The 13,182-nt window shown below is 41.1% G+C and overlaps 1 pseudogene; it reads right to left on the bottom strand.

Annotated features, from left to right (window-relative positions):
* LOC142440627 (dual specificity protein phosphatase 12-like) overlaps positions 1 to 9,049 on the bottom strand; it is a 45,173-nt pseudogene extending 36,124 nt beyond the window's left edge.
* Between the last annotated feature and the right edge of the window lie 4,133 nt (positions 9,050 to 13,182).

Below are 13,182 nucleotides of genomic sequence, written 5' to 3'. Positions count from 1 at the left end.
TATTCTGTTTGAATTAGTGCCTCTTGTTCTGTGTGCAGTTTCCCTGGAACACAATGAAGTGTCTGGAATTCCTGTCTTTCACAATGTTACCTATGGTTTCTTATGATGCATACGGTTGAATGTATTTGCGTTGTCAAAAAACACAAGTAAACATCTTTCTGGTATCCTCTATACTCAGCCAAGATTCATCTGGACTCACAAAGGACATCTTTTAGTCCTGACCCCCTTCTGAACTCAGCTTGCACGTTTGACAGCTCTCTGTCAATGTACTGTCGCAACCATTTTTTAATGGTCTTCAGCAAATTTTATTCGCATCTGATATTAATGATATTGTTTTATAATGATGGATTATTTGGGGTCATTTCACTTTGGAGGGGGCACAAAGATCTATTTCTTCCCGTCTTCCAAATTCCTTGGCTAGACACATGAGTGAGTGTATCCAGAACTATATCAGTTTTTTAAACATCTTAATTGCTATTTAAGTGGCTAATTCCCGGAGACTTGCTTTTTCTAATGCCTTTAGTGTGCCTGGGACTTATTCCTTGAATACTGTCAGTTCCTGGTCATATGCTACCTCTCGAAATGGTTGAACGTTGACCACTTGCTTTTGGTTCAGTGACTCTGTGTTCTTTCCCCCCCTTTGGATGCTTCCTGAATCATTCAACAGTTTGCTCACAGAATCTTTCAAAATTGAAAATTGAGGCCTGGTTTTCTTTCTTCAGTTTTTTTTTTACCTTGAAACCTGCTGAGCGTGTTCGTTCTTTTTGGTTTTTTAACTCCAGGTGTTTAGAACATTCCGTCATAATGTTTGTTTTCTCGGGCATCTTTTTCAAGTATTCTGTTCAGGTCCTTTACTTTAGCTACTCTACAGATATAGAAAGATATTTGTTAAAGTCTGTGGCTGGCAGGCCTTACAATCCAAATTCCTTCAGTTTTGTTTCACAATCCATAGACAAGATGGAAAGGCTGTGAGAGTAAGGATATAGCAGGAATTCTATTTTTTATAATCTTAAGGCAAAGCACAGTCTCTCTCATGAAACCTCATTGTTTAGGATCTTCAACTAATTGGGTGAGGCCAACACATACTATGGAGAATAATCTTGATTTAAATATTCAACTGATATAGTTATGCTGTTGTTGTTGTTGAAGATTCTGGCTCATAGTATCCTTACAAGACAGAGAAGAAACTTATTAGGTTGGCCTAGGCTGAAGTATTGAAGGGAACAGAGCACCAGATTTTTTATCTCCCAGAGTGCCTAGTGGGTTTGCCTTTTCTGTTGACCTTTTGTTGATCTGTTGAATGCTTAACATTGTGCCACAATGTTTAGCTAAAGTGTCTCATAAACAGGAGCTCCAGAGTTCAAATCCCAGCAGTGCTGGGCTGGTCAAAATCATTTAAGTGCTAAATCCATTGAACTTCTTTCTGTGGAGTAGATTTCAACTTGTAGTGATTCTATAGGACTGAATAGAAATGCTCCATAATATTTCCAGATCTGTAATCTTTATGGAAGCAAACTGCCACATCTTCTCTCTGTGAAGCAACTGGCGGGTTCAAAAGATCAACTTTTTAAATCAACTTTTTAAATTACTGTGCACCTGAGCTCCTCATTTAAATACTAATCATATGTAAGCACACTCAAAGCAACATCTAGACTATTGTTTAGCCAAACAAATGGGCAACATAAAAATGGGGGGGGGGGGCAACATAACCTGGCTACACTGATGTAAGGTATTTCACAATGGAAACAATCCTGACACACACCTTTCCTGATTAAACCATAAAGTATTCCCTGTTCCATTCACACAAGTGCCTCTTGATCCATGTATCGGCTTTGCATGAGCATAATGAAGGTTTGGAATTCCTATGCTTCTCAATGACACCCAGAGTTGGTTATGATCCACACAGTTGAATGCCTTTGATAATCAATAAAACACAGATAACATTTTTCTGATATTCCCGCCTACGAGCCAATGTTCATGTGACATCAGGAATGATCTCTCTTGTTGCATATTTTCTCTCAAATCTTGCCTGAACTTCTGGAAGTTCCTTGTTGATGTACTGCTGAAAACATTGTTGAATGATTGTCAGCAAAATCTTACTTGTATGTGATATTAATGATAATATTGTACAATTGGAGCATTCTGTTGGATCACCTTTCTTTGAAAGGTGCACATATGGAATTCTTCTAGTTGGTTGGCCAGGTAGCTGTCTTCCAAATTTATGAACATAGACTAGTGGGTGCTTTCAGTGCTTCATCAACTTCCTGAGGTATTTTAATTGGTATTCCATCAATTCTTGCAGGCTTATGTGTAGTTGAACTTCCTCCTTCATGAGTTCTTCCTGCCATGAGTTCTTGATCATATGCTATCTCTTTAATGGGTTCAATGTCAACCAGTTCTTTAGATACAGTTACTCTGTATATTCCTTCCACTGTCTTTTAATGCTTCCTTCCTTCACTGATCCATATTTCACACATAGACCCCTTTAATATCTCAACTCAAGGCTTCAGTTTTTTTCAGATTTATACATGCTGAGTGTGTATAAATCCTTTTGTTTTTCTAGTACCAAGTCTTTTCACATTTCATTATAATACTTTGTCTTCTTGAGCTGTCTTGAGCTGTGTTTGCTCCATCATTTTTGTCTATTTACCTAAACTACTCTCTGATAAAGAGCAAGTTTGAGTCTCCTCTGGCATTCACCTTGGTGTTTTCTCTTTTGGGATGGTATTTTGCTTTCCCCATGTATTATGTTCTTGATGTCACTCCATAGCTCATAATGTCATCTTTTATTAGTGTTCAATGAGTCAAATATATTCTTAAGATGTTCTCAAAAAATCTCAGATGGCATTTACTGAAGGTGGGATGTTTGCTCTCTTTGACTTGTTTTAATTTTTCTCAACTTCAACTTGGACTTGCACATGAGTAATGTGATCTGTTTCACAGGAAATCCTTGCCCTTCTTTAGAGTTATGATTTATATGTGCCATTTATCCTGAGAGAGGCTAACAAAATTAACTTAAATACAACAGTCAGTCTTTTAGAGTAATAATTTTTATGACCACAGGAATAGATTATCTTAAAAAAAGAATGAATGAAAGAAAGAAAAGATTATATTTTGGAAGTTGTGAAAGGTCTTAGGTCTTCTGTTAAGAATTTCTCAAGAATCATACCCAAAACTCCTATGCATTTCAAAATTTATGCCAGGCATTTAAAAAAATGGGATATCTATTATTCACATTTGAAATTACTCCCAGTTTTGTGTTTTCAACCCAGGAACAGGGGAACAATAAGTGATCCAAAATCAGTAGCAAGGAGGGTGTGATTGGCCTGGTAGGGATACAGCAAGAGCAAGGTAACCTAGAGAAATTACTGAAACCCAAATGAAAGCTGAGCATGATAGTGGGACAAGAGGAAAGTAAAAGGAAATAGCGGAAAGAACTAGGTGACAAAGGGTATTTATAGAGGTCCAAAGATTGAAATGTACATATGTAAATATATTTATGAGTGTAGGGAAACAGATCTATGTGCATATATTTATAGGTTTAGTACTAAGGCAGCAGATGGACATTGGCCCTCCACTCAAGCACTTACTCAATGCAAGAACACGTTGTTCTATTAAATTGGCATTCCAGGATGCACACCTTCCCAACACTATTGCTGAAGAAAAATGTGTGCATAAGCAAATATGCATAAGAAAGCTGATGGTGCCTGTCTATCAAAAGATATAGCATCTGGGATCTTAAAGGCTTGAACATAAACAAGCAGCCCTCTAGCTGAGAAGCATCAAAGCCCACATAGAAGAAGCAAACCAGGCTGCCTTACTACAAGGTGCAGAAGGGACCAGGTAGTAGACATCAAAGAACTAAAAATCATATAAATGGTTGCCCACCTCCCTGATAACAATAAATGAAGACAAATGTGTGCATAAGTAAATGTGGTGAAGAAAACTGATGGTGCCCAACTATCAAAAGATATAGCATCTGGGGTCTTAAAGGCTCGAACATAAACAAGTGGCCATCTAGCTCAGAAGCAACAAAGCCCACATGGAAGAAACACACCAGCCTGTGTGAGCACGAGCTGTTGAAGGGATCAGGTATCAAACATCAAGGAACAAAAAATCATATCATTGAATGTGTGGGTGAGTGCAGAGTGGAGACTCAAAGCCCAATGGTAGCCAACCGTACACCCCTTACTGAAGGGTTGTGGGGAGGAGATGAACCAGGCAGGGTGTAGGGTAGCAATGATAAAACAAATAACTTTCCTCTAGTTCTTAAATACTTCCTCCCCTCCCACCCCCACTATCATGATCCCAATTCTGCCTTACAAATCTGGCTAGACCAGAGGATGTACATTGGCACAGATAGCAACTGGAAACACAGGAAATCCAGGACAGATGACTCCTCCAGGACCAGTGGTGAGAGTGGTAATGCCTAGAGGATGAAGAGAACATGGGGTACAAAGGGGGAACTGATTATAATAATCTACCTATAGCCTCCTCCCTGGGGGAGGGACAGCAGAGAAGAAGCCTGGGGGAGATGTCAGACAGTATAATATATGACAAAATAATAATAATTTATGAATGATGAAGGGTTCATGAGGCAGGGGGAGTGGGGAGGGTGGGGGGAAATTAGCAGCAGATATTAAGGGCTCAAGCAGAAGGCAAATATTTTGAGAACGATGATGGTAACAAATGTACATATGTTCTTGACACAATGGATGTATGTATGGATTGTCATAAGAATTGTATGAGCCCCCAATATAATGATTTTTTAAAAAGAAAAAAGAAAGAAAAGAAATGTTTATCTTTTATAGGAACACAACACACAATTCCTGGGCTGAAAACCTCATCCACAGGCATGAGTTAGACCAATCCGAATGATACATGCATTATCAAAAATAAATAAATAAACAATCAATAACAACCAAAAAAATATGCAGATAGCACCTGGGCTGAAAGTAATCTTTTCCATTCCTCTCATATGCCTTTAAGACCCACAGAGGGATGGGGTAAGAAAAAACTCAGTAGGGGGGACCAGAGCACTAATCCACCCCAGGAAAAGGAGACTGAGAGTAGACCTCATTCTGGTGCACCAAACCTGGAAGGCAGTGCTCCTTCTCAGAGCAGCACATTCCCAGAGATGACAGCAGGACCAGCCTCAGCTCGAGATGTGATGTCCTCTCCCTGGATGACAGCGCTGTAGAGTCCTGAAGATAAAGTCTGGGGAGAGCGACCAGTTTGACACGCCCACATGGGGGCAAGCCAAGAGGAAAGTGAAACAGACCAGCAATGGGAGCAAAGCTTCAAAGTCAAAGTCTTCGATTCTAGACTTCCAATTGTACACTTCTGACTCTGGGGGCAGCACTTGACACCTCATCCGAACTGGTTGAAAGTTACTCACAAGGGGGCCACACAGAACGTCTAAAGGTGTAGTGATGGAGGGAGGTGTGGGGGCGTGGCAGGTGCTGGACAGCTCCATCCCCGACTGCATGAACAGCAATAGGGACCTGCAGGATGCGTGCCTTTCGGACACGAAGGCTAGACTAAAAGGATATAAGTGCTGTAAGTAAGTGGGTACCAGGCGATGGCGTCCTGAAAGAAAAGGGGATTGGGAAGAAGTATTAGAACAGGTTCTGCTCACGATTTAACAGAAAGATATTCATCTGCTTTGGGTTAGGATACCAGTTAGACTTGGAAGTATTTATACGGTCATTTTCTTTTTGTTCTTTTCTCTTTTTTGGCTGTCTATATCTATATAAGATGGGCAGGATAAGCAACCCTATGGAGACAGTGAGGGGACCGACAGTTGGGGGGAGGGACAGTGGTATGAGAGGGGAAGGGGGAAAGGTGAGTGGTGATCCAATAATGACAGGGACAGAGGAATAGAAAGGGTTATAAAATTAATGGTAAAGAGGGTGTAGCATTCCTGATCAGGATTGATCAATAGAAAAGTATCTGAGAGGAATTACTGAGAGGTGAATAATGGTAAGCAGGATAGTGGGGCAGGAGGGCAAAAAAAGAAAAAAGGGAAAGAGAAGAAAGCAAAAATTTACATGTATAGGTATTAATATTGTTATATAAATACATAATTATATGAAAACTAGAACATAGATATATAATTATACATTAAAACTATATAAATATATAATTATAAGTATATTTGTCTATACATCTACATATATATAAATACAATGAGGAATCCGATGGACTTTGGACCTCTACTAAAATCTCACCTAGATACAAGAACAGTTTGTTCTAATACTGTGGCACTGTATGATACTCATTTTCCCTACCCAATTGCTGAAGACAAAATGGACACATAAGCAAATGTGGTGAAGAAAGCTAATGGTGGCCAGCTATTAAAAAATATAGCATGTGGGGTCTTAAAGGCTTGTAATCAAACAAGCAGCCATCAAGCAGGGAAGCAACAAAGCCCACATGGAAGAAGCACACCAGCCTGTGTACTCATGAGGTATCAACAGGAAAAGGTATCAAATGGGAAATCCAAAATCAAAGAAATTGATATGAAGGGGTCTGGATGTACTGGAGACCCAAAATTCACCTGCAAGACAATTGGACAGGCCCTCACAAAGGGGCCTGAATGGGATGTAGGGGCATGATGAATTCAGGGTGCAGTAGAGCACTGATGAAATCCATAACTATGCTCTGGTACTTTACTATTTCTTCTCCTTACTATTAAGGCTTATGTTTCACCTCATTAATACTGTTAGACCTGAGCATTTTCATTTGTATGATTAAGATTGTTGGATGCAGGAATGCCAGGATGGAGGACCATTCAGAAACAGCAACAGGAGTAATGATTCCCTGAGGATATGGGAAGCAGGGCGGGGAGGGAGGAGCTGATAGCAATGACGACTATATAACCCCACTTGAAGGGAGTGAATCACAGAATTGTAGGTGAATGGATATATTGGGTGGGGTAATATACATATATTATATATATGTATACATATACATATACATATATACATATATACATATACATATATATACATATACATATATATATATATATATGAATGAAACAACAAGGGTTCTTGGGACAAAGGATTGGGAAGGGCTAAAGGGACACTGATATCAAAGAGTTGAAGAAGAAAGAAAATGTTTTGAAGCTGATTGTAGTAGCAATTGTTTCAATGATACTTGATCTATTTGAATTATGGAATGTATGACATCTGTAAGAGCTCCCAATAAAATGATTAATTAAAAAACCATTTGAGCATTTCTAATTTGTATACATAATTTTATCTATTTAGACTTTAAGATCATTTTGCTAAAATTCTAAAAATCAGAAAGTTGTAAAATATAGGAGGAAACAGTATATTTAGGGATATAGAAGATTCTGATATAAAATGTACGTGATTTGAAAGCTCTGCTTCCTATGTAAAGTATTCTACCTATATAACAAACTAGCAAAGTATAGTTTCCAAGTCACATCAAGGGATTTTATCTCTCACCTTTCAAATGAAATGTTGATAACCTAAAAACAAGAAATTGTGTTAAAATGACAATATGCAAGGGTAACACATATCATCAGCATGTTTGTTTTGAAGCTACTAAATGTCACATGCTTATATTTTTCTTCTTTGTGATCCTGTGTTAGACAGGGTTCTCTAGAGAAACAAAACTAGGACACTTATGATTTCATATAGCTAGATAGAAAGAAATATACAGCACTAAGGAATATAACAGCTAATTAGCCCACACAGTAGTACAGAGGGCTCAGTTTAACTCACGTCTGTGAAACAGTTAATATACTAGAAGTCCTTCAACTCAGGAGGGCTACTGGGTCCAAGGTCAAGGAAGCAGACAGCTGAGTCTTCCAGAGAGCAATGCAGGCAGTCTGGCCACAGGCAGCAAACAGCAGGGCGAGTCACCAACCATCAGTCAGATAGATGGCAGGATCCAACAGTCCCAAGCCCAAGCAATGTATACACCAGCAGTGTAGCAAAGCAGGTCTCGAAGGAACCTCAAGCTCTAGCGACATGATCTACGGGTTGGGTGTCCCAAAGGTAGTGTAGCTCACAAGTTGAGGCAGAGAACTAGTTAAGGCAACCGCATACTAGTGGAATCACCAGAGAGCAAGAGAGAGAGAGAGAGAGAGAGAGAGAGAGAGAGAGAGAGAGAGAGAGAGAGAGAGAGAGAGAGAGAGAGAGAGAGAGAGAGATACGGGGCTCACCGAACCATTTATCTCTTTTCCCTCCAATCAAACTGCAACCTTATTAATCCCACACGTTTTTATTGGCCAGGATGGCCCAATAAACCTTCCTATCACAGATTCCAAATTAGGGAGCATTTTTATTTCATCTACTCTATTCTTACATATTTGAAAAGTATATGTTCTCTATCTACCACAAGAACACTGTCACCATACCAGTTGAAGGAGCCCAACTTGGCACTGCATTTTGGGCAAAGAAGTTGCCCAACCATCATTCCCAACGTGGTGAGTTCTATCCACTGTCCAGTTTCAATGAAGTAAGACATACACAAAGTCTGGCCCCTTGTTGTAAGCATGAAAGACAGTGTTGTTCTCTTGTGAGCAAAGGTGATCAAGCCACTTCCTTCATTGTGATCCAAAATATTAGAACCTTGAATTAAGCAACACCTGCAATTTCTATATTTGTAAAGAACCTCATCTTTTGATCTTTGCCAAATGGTGGTTGGGTCGACAGCAGAGTTCCTCAGGTAAATTCTGCATTCCTGGGTTCTTCTCTGTAATCTTTTGTAAATGATACTGCTCATATATTGCACGGGAGGTATCCAATTCATATCCTATTGCTTGGTATAATTTCAGTTGCCACGCAAACCTTGTCGTGAAACTGGGTTCTTCTGAGTCTATTGTCAGTCTAGCAGTGATACCTGCCTCCTTAAGCTTGCCCAGTTCTCGCTGCCCCACCCAGGTAAACCCCAGGCCATACTTCAGCATCTGTAGAACAACGCCTGCCTGGTTTGTGCCCCGGTTCCCAGGCTTGCAGTCATAGCTCCAGTCTGGAGCCTCTAACAGGCTGGCACCCAGAGGCCTGGAGAACATGGGTGTCTTCTGTTTTCTTTTCAATTGAAGCTGTCTCTATTTTGTTTTGGCATTGTTGTTTTGGCATTGTTTCATTCTTATTTTTGTTTTGTATGATATTCTGTATAGTAAATCCAAGATAGGTCAACCTCTGGAAACAGTATGGGATAACACCCAGAGGCGTGGCTGGTGGGTTGAGGGAGGGGTGAGTAGGGAGCAAACAACAAGGAATAGGAGAAAGAAGAGAATGTTCTGAAGCTGAGTGTGGTGATGCTTGCACAACTCCTCTTAATATGATTGAACTATTAAACTGCTTTATATGTTAATCATAGGCCAATAAAAAATTCTTTTAAGTGGCATCTGAGGGGACCTGCTGGGATAGTTAAATGCAAGTTCAATTCACAAGTTCATGGTGGCTGTTTTCTAGACTCTCAAAGAGGTCATCTTGCTAGATGTTTTTCAAAGGACACAGGCAAATAATGGGGACTTACTAGCAATCAGTTTGAAGAAAATTGAAAACTGCAGTGGTGAAGAAAAGGCCAGGGAAGTCATGGTGTGCCTGTTCATTGTTCTGAGTAGCAAGGACTGTCCTCTGAGAATTTCATTGGGAAACTTTACTCTATGCACCCTGCAGCCCTGATCTGGCTCCTTCAGACTTCTTTTTGTTCCAAGGATTTAAGGAACATTGAAAAGGAACGTGATTTGAATCTCGCAAGAACAGTGAAACTGTCATTTTGACATGGTGTAAATCTGAGTGCAGAATTCCTTGTGGAAGGATTTCAAACCAAATCCACTGACAAATCCAAATGCCATCAAGTCTCTCCCATCGTATGGAAACGTTTAGTCCAAACCCACAGTCAACGGGTTGATTGCAACTCATAGCAACTCTTTGGATTTCTGAGGCTGTAAATCATCACAAAAGCAGAGAGCCTCATCTTTCTCCCAAGGAGCAGCTGGTGTGCTTGAATCACCAACCCTGAGGGTTAGGAGATCACCACTTAGTTATTCGAGAGCCCCATCAGGGCTCCCTGGGGGCAGGGTTAAAGAGATGAAACACACCCTTCAAAAGCACAGACCTAGCTGGAAGCTATGTAGAGAAAAATCTACCTCCCATTTTTAATAGTTTTATTCAATAAAGTTTCCTTTGAGTCTATAGTATAATTTTTACTTACCCTCCTATGCTTCACCGACTTTGCTTCTCTAGAAAACCCAGCCCAAGACAGAGTAGGTAGAGCAGAGGTATAAATAATTTCAGACTTTGTTTTCTACCCTGATAAGTGTTCCGTGTCACCAAGTTGACTGAGGTAGCCGCGAGCATCTTGGGGTGTTAGAATCTGAACCTGGCAACGGGATTGTAGGCTGCTCCACACCCTTTCACGGTGCCTGGGGCTGCAGTGCCGGTTTTCTTTAGTGCCACCTCGATCTGGAGATGAAAGCGAAGAAAATTCCCATCAGGCTCACAGTTGCTCAACAGACCTTGAGCTAATCTAGGCATTTTCTTGAGATATAATCAAGTGAATGAAATTCCACAGCCAGGAACAATGGCGCTGCCCTTGAAAATGGCCAGATTGTAACTCCTTAGTCCAACTGATCGGTCCTGGGGAAGGTTGTGGCCATTCCAGGGAACTGAGAATTCAAAGATAACAAGAGCATGGCAAAATCAAATCCCACGAAAGGAAAACCAAAAACACACCCATGGCCACCCAATTGATTGGGACTCATAGTAACCCTGTAACTTACCCACTTCGTATGTATTTCCTGTATGCAGTGTCTGTGAATATTTCAGAGGGGAGGTAACAGCAGAAAAGAGAGGCGGGGGAGGTGTAAGAGGACAGACAAGAGGAGATGGAAGAGGGTAAAAAGGAAGGGAAAGGGGGGACAGAAATCAAAGAGGAGGGGGGAAGGAAAAGCAAAGTGGAAAAGCTTTGTATGGTTGCGAATGCAGAGCCCTTAATGCATCTCCTATGGCCTACCAGTGAGGTCTCTGGGGATCAGCCAATTTCAGTCAGAAAAGGAAGCTACTTAATCATCCCCTCCCTTCTTGTACGTTACAAGATTCATACAAAGTTCTCAGACTGGGCCTTGTGGCTGAGTTCCACAGTTGTCTGTCTACTGGCCAAGATTCTTTTGCTATTAAATCAATCCAATGCTTGCTCTCACTTGTTTTCCTACTAAATATTTTGATCCAGAGATGGGTGTCTGGCAGATTCTTTCACCTTCTTTGTGAGGTGTTCTCCCGACACTCCAGCTCCTCCCAAGGCTGCCATTCCCTACTCCTTCCCAGAGGACAAGTCTCCATCCTTTCCTCTTCCTGTCCTGTCCTTGCTTCTGTCATCTTTCTTGCTGGATTGAGTCTCAAAAATATAAACAGAGCTCTGGGATTGACCACCTCTACTGTCTAGATTAAGTAAGGTAAGTGAGACCATGCACTATTAATGACCTGTTTTAAATGCTACCTCACAGGTAAACATGGGAACATCCACATGTTTAGCTCCTTCCCCCTTTCATCCTAAGAGAATAAGGTGTCTTCACATTGGTCTGATAACTGCAATGTCAGCACTTCAAACCCACCCGCTGCTCCTGGGGAGAAAAAGCAAGAGATACAGTTTCTGAAGCCCACAAGGGCAGTTCTAACCTGTCCTACAGGGTCACCATGGGTCAGAATCAATTAGATGGCAGTGAATCCCCGCCCCCCACCCCATTTTTAACACATAACTCTTCCAAATTCCTTCAGGATCTCATTCGACTATCTATTCTATTATCACGTAACAATTCATTTTTCTTTCTAATTGGCTTCTCATTGGCATTTAAACAGTCCAGAATCCCTCTCACCCATTAAAAAAAAAATCACCGACTCTGTATGACTCCCTAGAATTTGTCTAGCAAATTTCTCAAAGAACAGTTAGTATTTGCCTTCTGCTTCAGTTTGCATGACGTATATAAGCCAGTATCTCCAAACTGTCAAATGTTGTGTGGACACACAATCCATGCTCATGGAAGCAGCAGTCAAGAGATCAAAGGATGTGTTGCATTAGCTAAGTCTGGCGCACTAGACCTCTTTAGAGTCCTAAGGAGCAACGATGTTACTTTGAAGGCTAAGGTATGCTTGGCCCAAACCATCTTATTTTCAATTGTCTCGTATGCATGTGAAAAATGGACATTGAAGAAAGGTGATCAGAAAAGAATCGGTGCATTTGAGTTGCGTTGGAGGAAAAATGTGGAAAGTGCCGTGGGTGCTAAAACAACTAACAAATCTGCCTTGGAAGCAGTATGGCCGGCGTGCTCCCGAGAGGCAAGGAGGACAAGACTTGTCTCCCCTACTTTGGACATGTTGTCAGGAGAGACCAGTCCCTGGGGAAGGACATCGTGTTTGGTGAAGTACAGGTGCAGCAAGGAGAGGAAGGCCCACGGAGATGGTTGGACATCATAGCTGCAAGTGTAGGTGCAGGCCGAGGCGCGCTTGTGAGAAAGCAGCAGGACAAGGCGGCGTTCCTCACCAGAGTCTTCGTCCATGTGAGAAGGCAGAGGTGCTCAGCCAGATCCTATGGTCACGTCTATGTTTCAGAAGCATTGAGGAGCAGGTAAAACCAGGTAAATCAATAAACATGTCATAGACCGGTGCCGCCTTTTGAGGGGGAAGGGCGGGTAAGGAGCTACGCATAGCACTGCAAAGAACACAGGTGAAGGGATTGTTAGCCGGCTTGCTGATTAGGAGTGGAGTGATGTTACTTCAATACCACTTGCTCCCTATTTTATGGTCTTACTCGAAATGTTCATTTCATGGAGAAACACTGTGACTAGCTGGTGTCACTCTGTGACCAAACCCCATCTGGAAACAGCACTATCAATGCAGCAGCAGGTGGTGCCTTGCTCGTTGGGGACCAGTGTTTTCACTGAATGTTCCACGTGCCGACAAATGTACAAAGCCATCATGCACAGTCACCAAAATAATGCTGTTTTTCTGACTGCAAGATAATCCCTTGTAAATTTTCAGAACAAAACACCATTATTAGTTGATCTTAGAAGTATGGCTCTTTTTCTTTTTTCCCATTCGGGACTGCTAATATAAAATGAAAAATGTTAGTGGTGGGTCACTGATTTTGGTAGTTCTTTTTTACATGAGTATTTCAGCTCTATTCCACAATTTGACAACT

This window comes from Tenrec ecaudatus, chromosome 2 (genome assembly GCF_050624435.1).
Source record: "Tenrec ecaudatus isolate mTenEca1 chromosome 2, mTenEca1.hap1, whole genome shotgun sequence".
Lineage (NCBI taxonomy): Eukaryota > Metazoa > Chordata > Mammalia > Afrosoricida > Tenrecidae > Tenrec > Tenrec ecaudatus.
The sequence above is the reverse complement of the archived record's forward strand: the minus strand, read 5'-3'. Positions and strand labels throughout refer to the sequence as shown.